Source organism: Stegodyphus dumicola, chromosome 4, assembly GCF_044657685.1.
Source record: "Stegodyphus dumicola isolate Sdum_Otavi_A_Nest chromosome 4, ASM4465768v1".
NCBI classification, from domain to species: domain Eukaryota; kingdom Metazoa; phylum Arthropoda; class Arachnida; order Araneae; family Eresidae; genus Stegodyphus; species Stegodyphus dumicola.
The window spans coordinates 238,946,345-238,955,901 of NC_140771.1; the positions used below are offsets into that span (position 1 = coordinate 238,946,345).

General features: G+C 36.9%; 1 long non-coding RNA gene across 1 annotated transcript in view; it reads right to left on the minus strand.

The window, feature by feature from the left end:
• The window catches only part of LOC118193288 (uncharacterized), a 35,487-nt gene extending 31,387 nt beyond the window's left edge, over positions 1-4,100 (minus strand). Inside the window, exon 1 of the long non-coding RNA XR_004758901.2 lies at positions 3,756-4,100. This is a non-coding gene — a long non-coding RNA (uncharacterized LOC118193288). The remainder of the gene's footprint in view (positions 1-3,755) is intronic.
• Positions 4,101-9,557: the final 5,457 nt, after the last annotated feature.

Consider the following 9,557-nt stretch of genomic DNA (forward strand, 5'->3'; position numbering starts at 1 on the left):
AATAAATTTACAGATTTTATTAAGTTGAATTGAAAAATAATAGTCTATATTTTTCTTGTAATTATTAGTTCCATTAGCTATAAATCTGAATTTTAATGGTGTTTTATGGAATTTGGGAATTGCATAAAGATTAGTAAATCTGTTGTAGTTTGTATTGAAAGTAATATTGAGTTTCTTATGAAAAGTTTTAATCCTGTTTATTATAGATGTTTCTGTAAGGTTGGCTAATTGATAAGTAGTTGCGTTGAGAAGTTCTTTATGAATAATTTCTGCGTAGAATTGTTTTCATATAATGCTAAAGTTATTAGTTGCTTTATCTATTTTTGTAATAGTAAAAAGCTGTTTTAATTTTTTAATATCTGATGTAAATTGCGACCAATTCAGTGTACTTTTAAACTTCAGGTGATTGATTTCGGTGGATATGCGTTTAAGAATTTTAGCTTACCATTTTAAGAAGGTATCTATGGGTAAATTCAGCTGATAGCTAGCTTTAACTATAAATTTGTTGATGTTGTTTTCGAAAGTCTTGTAACAGTAATTTTTAGTTATGTTTCTGACTGGTCTAAATTTTGTACCATAACTCATTAGTGTTTTTAGTTGATGGTTTTGTATGATATTCAGTTCTGCATTATTGAAAATTTGTTGGCTCTAGGTGCCTTTTTTTTTCCCACATTTTTTTCAAATACACATTGTTTAATTTTAATATTATGCTTTATTTTTACATTTCATTTTAATTATGAATGCTTTTAGTTTACTGATTTGAATTTAACTGAATACAGTCAAAAGTCGTTAATCCGGACTCGTCGGGACTTCGGCGATTCCGGATAATCGATTTTTCCGGATTATAGATCATCAGTTTAAATCTCGTAAGATGGCATACACAAATTCTAAAATTAAAAATATGAAACCGTATTTTAGGAAATAAAGAACAATTATGATCTAAAGGGTATCAAAATTTACAAAAAAAGAAGCTTAATATTTATTTGTTTACTTTATTAAACATTTCTTTCAATGTAAGTTGTTTCGTTTTATGTGATAATACTTTCTCTTTATTTCTATAAACAGACATAATTTCTTGTTCAGTTAAAAAGCTTCGCTGTTCAAGTCCCGTAATTGCTGTGCCGGGAATACCGACTAACTTGTCAATCGAATTTTTCGTTTTCACTAACCTCTCTGTCACCTTCTTCATGTCTTTATCCATTTTTTGCAGCAATTCCACTTTTTGTTTGACGGACATCGAGACATACTTTCGTTTTGTAGATCCTTTGGGAGCTCCAGAATCGGAAATTGACATAATCGAAAGTTCAAGTTTACTTTTATAAAATTGCTCTTACAGTCTGCGAAAAATAATAAGCTGCATCTAATTCGAAGATTAAGGAATAACGCAAGCATCAACATTACCTGAAATAGATAATTGTATAATTTTAGCTTATACCGTTCGTTATACGTTAAACGCGCACGCGAAAACGTATTCTGCACTTGCGCACACGCATATGCGCAGACGTAAAAGGTCTTGCGCGCACGCCTATGCGCATGTGTCAACGCGGCGCATGCGCAGAAAGTTTTTAGCTTTGAGGTCCGGATTATAGATCATTCCGGATTATGGGTGTCCGAATTAACGACTTTTGACTGTAGAACATATCACTAAATTTAAATACCACATATCATGACCGTCCGTAGTGAGCAGTGGCGTAGCAAACATAACTGGCGCCCGGGGCAAAAAATCTTATTGGCGCCCCCCACAAAAAACTTTCAGTAATATAATGTATAGAACATATTCATAATATGAAAATAATGCAAATAATAATAAAATGCTGAATCTGCCATAAAATACTCAAAAATATATTAAGAATAGCCACTACCTAACTACACTAGCCTTGGATTCGGAAATGCATCTGTGTCGGCGGAAAAATCAGACATACGACGATCTAGAATTAGTTAAAAACGTGTTATTTATTTTACATATTTATATAAGTGTTTTTAAAAAGTACAATTTTTAAACAATTAAAAGTTTAATATACATTATAGATAAATAGATATGTGGCAACTTGCCTACTACAACTCAACTCGGCCAGTCTGGTAACCCATAGCAAGCAAATATAAAATGATATTTATTCTATTCAATTGTTATTATTATTTAACGATCTGTCTCAAATTATACTACCATAATTGGTAACCCGTATTTATTATGAATAGCAACTTTCAATGTTGCACGAATATGGTGTTTATATGTCAAAATTCTGAGCAACAGTAAGTTATCCAGTGTGATGAAATGCAAGTAAGACATTTCACCTGTGATTTCAAGCATTGTGCCCCATTCGAGTGAGTCAACATATTTCTGTCATAATTTCAACGGATATATGTATCGTCTGCTGCATTTGAATCGCCAATTTTTCTGATTTCAAGTACCAAAAAACTGTGTCACTATATACATATTGATTATTTTTCTATACATATTATTATTGAGCATATTTGATTGATCTAAAGTGGTTGAAAACGATGCTGCTTCACAAATGGCGAGAGTGGTTGTTAAGCCACCTCCTTTTTGTCGCCGAGACCCATTGTTATGGTTCATTCAATTGGATGCGCAGTTTAAATTGAGTCACATTACTGCCAACGAAACTCAATTTTATACTGCCATCGCCGCGTTAGAATCAGAGGTACTGCAATCAGCTCGTGAAATAATTTTGAGTCCACCGGCCAAGGAGGTTAGAATACATGGAGATGGCGTCTCTGCTGTCGCAATACGAGGAGAGTGAAGCCGGGGGAAGCAAATAAGCCACGCCTCGTGAGGGCAAGAAAACGCTTCCCTTACTATGTGAAGTGAGGTTAAACGTCAGCTTGTTTGAAGTTTTGAGTGTGTTTTCTGATTTCTTATGTGAAGACGTGAGAGGGTTATAAGGTACTGAATGGTTACATTGAAATAATGTCTACATTTCGGATTTCATTTCCATATAAAAGAATGATTTTTAACATGCATAAATAAGTAGAATAATTGAAATGTGCGTTTGAAAAGCCGTCAGAAAAGAGTTTGAGTATTTTCTCGGTGTGATGTGCGCGAAGAAACATCTATAATCCTCAGATTTTTCTTCAATTAATGGTTTGAGCATTATACTCGTAATTAACTGAGTTGTAAAAGCAAAACGGTAAGTAAACAAGGGAAGGGGGAAAGGTCAGCTCATCATGGAAAAGAAAACGCGTTATTTTAAAGGTGTGAACATATTACATTACAAGTCATATTTTATGTATTTAATTTTATTTTCTGTTCAAGTAAATATTTAATAACAGGATTTAATTTGGGGTGAAATTTGTGGGAGTTTTAAAAATAACAATGCAGGATTTAAATATTATTTTTTATCATTGTTCATGCAATTTAATATTTTTCAAAACATAAGTAGTATTTCTAACATGGAAAATTGAGAATTATACCTGTATATATTTAGAATAACTAAAATATAATCAATTAATGGTTTGAGTATTTATTTATTTATTTTCACAATACCTTTAATTAATGACATTAATGACAGCATGTAATTACATAATGCATTTCTCATTTAACTCATTTTAATGGAATCAGTCCCTTTGTACATATATTTTCCCTCTGCATATCCTGATAATCATTAGAATTGATACAATTATCAGCACTTGCAGCCGTTTCCTTGGATATGTTTTAAACATGCACAGCAAATTTTTATCTAACTTTGAGCAAAGTATAATTAAATAAATGATAGTATATATGTTAAAAGAACATTTACCTGTGAAATGTAATACCGGATCCTGCTATTCTTCTATTTGTACAGCCGAAAGCGACGCAGGAATTTACCATTTTGGCAGGAATAAAAATTGCTTCTCGGAACAATATTGCAGCCGTCTACAAGATGATAGAAAATGTAGAAATAAAATGAAATGGCGGGAAAAAGTGAAGGAAAAAGCGCGCGAAGAATCCACGGTCTTTAATTTACGAAACTGGGTGTGGCTAGGTTCTGCCTCATTGGCTGAAGAGCTCGTCAATCTTTCTAAAGCCACGACTACTAAGGGCATGCTTTCCCCCACTTTTTGGCTTCACTTGGACTGCGCGCAGGGCATCTCCATGTATTCTAACCTCCTTGCCACCGGCGATGGACAAATACAAAACTTTAAAAAAAAAAAAATATTTCTGTTTATGAAGAATCCAAGGCAGTTAAAATCAAGCAGCTGTTGCACGATTTAGAGTTGGGTGATATGAGGCCTTCTCAATTGCTGTCTAAAATGTCAGACTTAGCCGCCAGTAACCTAACGGATAGCATTCTTAAAACATTATGGATGAATAGACTCCCATCTAACATGCAAACGATTTTAGCGGCCAGTAGCGAGCCACTTAAAAATCTTCTCGAAATCACTGATAAAATTCACGAGCTAGCCATTCCAGCGCAAATACACGCAGCGCAGGCTCCTGGTCCAGGTATTGTGGCGTTACAGGCTCAAATTGATGATTTGTCCAAACAGGTTGCTCAGTTGGTAGCCATCCAAGCTGAACATTTTCAGCGCAACCGCTCATCATCACGTGGTCGAAATACACGTTATGAAACCACTGAGGAAACGTTATGAAAGCCCTCCTCCGGGTATTTGTTTTTACCACCGCAAATTTGGAAACAAGGCAAACAAATGCCGCCCACCGTGTCGTTATAACGACCAGGGAAACGAGAAGGACCGTTGCTCGAAGTCGTGAACGGAATTTTGCACGCCGTTTCGTCATCGAAAATAATTCGGGCTTAAGGTTTCTTGTAGACACCGGGGCTGATGTTTCTGTCGTTCCACCACATTTTTACGAACAAAAGCATCTTACCAAGTTACAATTCAAACTTTTGGTGAACGCCCGATATCTGTCGATTTAGGATTGCGCCGCAACTTCCAATGGCCATTCATTATTGCTATTGTTTCAAGTTCTATTATTGTAGCTGACTTTTTACAAAAATTTTCTTTGCTTGTCAATCTTAAGAATCACCGTTTGATAGATTCCAAAACCAACTTAACTTATTCGGGAGTAATTCGCAACAGTCAAGATTTGAGCATTAAAGTGATTTCGGGTAAGTCCCCATGGCATGAACTTCTCAGAGAATTCTCTACAATCACGCGCCCAGTTATGGGTATTTCCGAACCTAAGCACGATGTACTACATTATATTGAAACTAACGGACCTCCAATTGCCGCTAAAGCAAGACGCTTACCTTCGGACAAGCTTAAAGCCACCAAAAAGGAATTTCAATACATGATGGAACAGGGAATTTGCCATCCTTCAGAATGTTCATGGGCCAGTCCGCTCCATCTAGTTCGGAAACGAAATGGTAAGTGGCGATTATCGCCGGTTAAATGCGGCTACAATTCCTGATCGTTACCTAGTCCCGCACATTCAAGACTGTATGCAAATTTTAGAGGGAAAAACTATTTTTACAACCCTTGATCTTGAGCGGGCGTATCACCAAGTGCCCCTTAACACAGATGATATTCCAAAAACTGCGGTTATTACGCCTTTTGGACTATTTGAGTTTCGGATTATGCAGTGCTGCTCAAACGTTCTAACGCTTCATGAATCAGGTGTTAATTGGCCTCGACTTTTGTGTATCTTATTTTAACGGCGTCTTAATCGCCTCCTCTTCAAAGAAAGAACACCTATCCCATTTGAGAACAGTTTTTGAACGTTTTCAAAGGTACGGTGTCAGTCTTAATCCTTCCAAATGCGTTTTTGACCAACCAAGTGTATCCTTTCTTCGTCATGAAATTTCCGCCGATGCCGTTCGACCCCTTCCTGAGTCACTGCTATCCACGATATGCCCGAACCATCTACAGTGAAGGACTTAAGAAGATTTCTTGCTATGCTCAATTTTATCGACGTTTCTTACCTCATGCAGCAACCATACAAGCATCTCTAAATTCTTTTTTTTTTTTTTTTGGAAGCAAGAAAAACGATAAACGTGTTATAACCCGGACCAGAGAATCTCGCGAAGCGTTCCAAAAATGCAAGAATGGTTTAATTTCGGCAACAAATTTGTAGTATCCTTCCGTATTTAAGCCATTATCACTCTACGTTTATAAGGTATTTCTCCCGCTTTCCTAGCGTGCCTTCGTGGTGTAGTGGATCTGCACGCTGGGCCGGTACTCCAGAGGTCCGCGGTTCGATTCCCGGCGAAGACGGTTGCTAATTTTTCAATCTCTCTTGCTTCAAAAGGCCCATTTACACTAGCGGAACTTTGAGCCTAAGAAATGCACGCGGAAGTTGCTAGCTTCACTAAATGGCGAAAATGTTACTCTTTTTTTTAAAAACTGAAACTGAATATTTACACATTTAAATAAACAGCCTAACTTATAACATTATTCAAGAGTTTAAGAGTTAAATATTCCCTCACAATAGGAAAAAAATTGATGTTAAAAAGCTCTCAAACGAGTCTTCAAATTCGCCTGCTTTTCTTAGGCTCAAAGTTCCGCTAGTGTAAATGGGCCTTAAGTATCCTAATGTCTCTAAAGTGGCGCCCGAACTAAAAAGGGGTGTTGGATGAGGATTCTGCACACCCAGAATTTGGCAATTGGGTCCCCTAAAATCCCAGTCGCCCTTTAAAAAAGGAGAGTATATAAGGTATTTCTCCCACTTTCCTAGCGTGCCTTCGTGGTGTAGTGGTTCTGCAGGCTGGGCCGCCGGTACTCCAGAGGTCCGCTGCTCGGTTCCCGGCGAAGGCGTTGCATATTTTTCATCTCTTCTGCTTCCAAAAAATAACCTAATATTTCTACACGTTTACGCATCAACAACAGGTATAGAAGCAGTTTTACAACAGAACGATCAAGAATTATGGAGACCACTTTCATATTTTTCTAAAAAAACTCTGACCAGCACAAACCAGATACAGCACTTACGATCGCGAGTTATTAGGAACTTATGAAGCTGTCAAATATTTTTGACATATGCTAGAGGGACGCGTTTTCATGATCTTCACGGATCAAAACCCCTTAACGTATGCTTTTCAACAGCGTTCAGATAAAGATTCTCCTGGTCAAATGAGACACCTAGACTTCATAGGGCAATTTTCAACAGATATCCGTTATATTGAGGGTTCGCAGAATATTGCAGACACCTTGTGTCCTATTGAAGAACTAGCCGTTCCTTCGCCAATTAAACTTTGCTGCCCTTGCGGATAAGCAACACCGGGATTCAAAACTACAAACCTCTTTCGAAAAGCAAATCTTCCACCAATCTCAACTTGCAGCCTATGCAGCTGTCACCTGAAAAATCACTTTATTGTAATGTTCAGGATTCAAGATTTCAACCTTATGTTCCCTCCGGGTTTCGCCATGCCATTTTTAATCAGTTACATCGTCTGTCACATCCTGGCATCAAGGCTTCGAGGAAACTGATACAGCAACGTTTCGTATGGCCTAGCATGCGAAAGGACATAGCCAACTGGACATGAGTGCCAAAGATCTAAAATTGTCAGACACACCACCAGCCAACTTAAAAAGTTTTACTTCCCCTCATCTCGCTTCAATCACGTGCACCTAGACTTGGTCGGAAACTTATATTTATTAATAATAATATAATACATGAATACAATTAATTACTATGTATACATTTTTCTTACCTTGGATGAAGCAAATTTATCATTTACTTCATCGAAGTCGATCCTTTCAACTTTTTCTCTTTGCACACTTAAAAATGCTAGATAACTTAGGGGATCTTGTCCCATCGTTGATTGTAAATATGTGAAAATTTATTTTAATTTGCTGAACGAACATTTATAGCTAGCTAGTAAGGAGTATTTGAAGTGCGACTCTTAGGTTTTGAAAAACATTTTCTCCATAGATCTGTAGTGGACTTTTAGGTTCCGTTTCTTTTCTACTGCGGAGTAACGCCATGCAGTCACATTCACTGCTCAAAACAATTAGGAAATATTGTGGGTTCGGTATGAAATAACCATATAATCGACAACCTTTTTGAACAAAAGGAAATAGAAGAGATTATAAAGGAAAATTATAACGTTTACAAAGTTGCAAATATGCAAATTTAGTCTGTGACGTCGAAAACTATGCGTTTTAGATAAGGAGTAAGGAGCCACTTGCAGTATTCCTTTTGTAAAAGGAGATTAAAAACAATTGACAAGCGTTGAATGCTTCGTAGCAGTGAATATACGATGTCTCAGCAAGATGACTTAGTTGAATCGGTAGCCAGGAACGCCATCAGTCGTTTACAGGAGAGTCAAACGCAATCCATTGTAGCGGAAGCGTTAGGATTTTCCCAATATGTCATTTCCAGATTATGGAATCGGATTTTGAAAATTAAATATGTTTGAGAAATTCCGGACAAGGTCGTGTTATCGTTTTAAAATAAAAAGCGGGAGATATACATGCATTTCGTTTAAAGAAATAAAAATATATCTCTTCTTTGGAGAAATAAAGTGGTCAGAAAGAATGTTTTGGTTGATGTACTGCAAACATTTTATTACACGTTTTATCAGAAAACTCAAGAAAATAAATAATTAATTATATTACAATAGTTATTAATTTTAAATATATTTTCCAGAAATCGATCAAAATAAAAACTGAAATTTTCAGGAAAATCTTGTTTGGAGACCATTTGGCGCCCCTCTACGAGCGGCGCCCGGGGCATCATGCACCCCCTTGCCCCCTCCTCGCTACGCCACTGGTAGTGAGGAGCAAGTCGGTGCACAGCATGTGGGCAACAAATTTTAATTTGCAGGTGGCCTGCCGACGGTATAGGATCAGTTGTTTTTGTTGCTAATGCTGACTTGTCTAACCTATAGTCAGCACAAGCCCATGAAATTCCTCTTGGCAAGGAGCGCAAGTTTACGCCTGCCGTTGGCAACAGCCTTGAGTATGTCACAGGTGATAGTGCGATTTAGTTCCCTTCCACCCCCAATTTTGATGAAGAGCATCCCGGGGGGGATGCATCCGAGGGTCTCCCACCCCTCTTCCTCTACCACCAACCTCTCGAGAGGACTTTCAGCTTTACTACATATTTATAATGCCCCATGCTTCAAAGACAGTATACATTTACATCCATGCCTTCTCAGGGATTCAAATCCGGGCACTTCGGCATGGCTGTCAGCGATGCTAACTACTATACCGGTTGGGCTGCCTATAGGATCAGTAATGCATTAATGAATTTATTGTTTTAATGTATTTTAATAATTCTAGAAGCTGTGTTTGATAACAAAAGCCTTTTTTAAAATTTAAGACAGCCAGAGGCATACGATAGGTAAGCAAAATTAACAAACTTAATATAACATGGCAAAATATAATATAGACATGTAAAGAAAAATATGTCTTAACTATATAATAGGTAAACAAAATAATTAAAACTAAATAATCCTTATATAATATGGGAAAGATCTTATATAGTCATGTAAAAAAAAAAAAAATATTTCTTGAAGGGAAAATTGGCCAAACAGTAAAGTGGCATGATGGTGAAATGGGGAATAGTCCCATTCCCATGTCATGGCTCAAAAAATTATTAACAGGTGGAAATGTGATGCTGAATCTGTGAAGAAACCTCTTCTCCAAAATTTCATGTA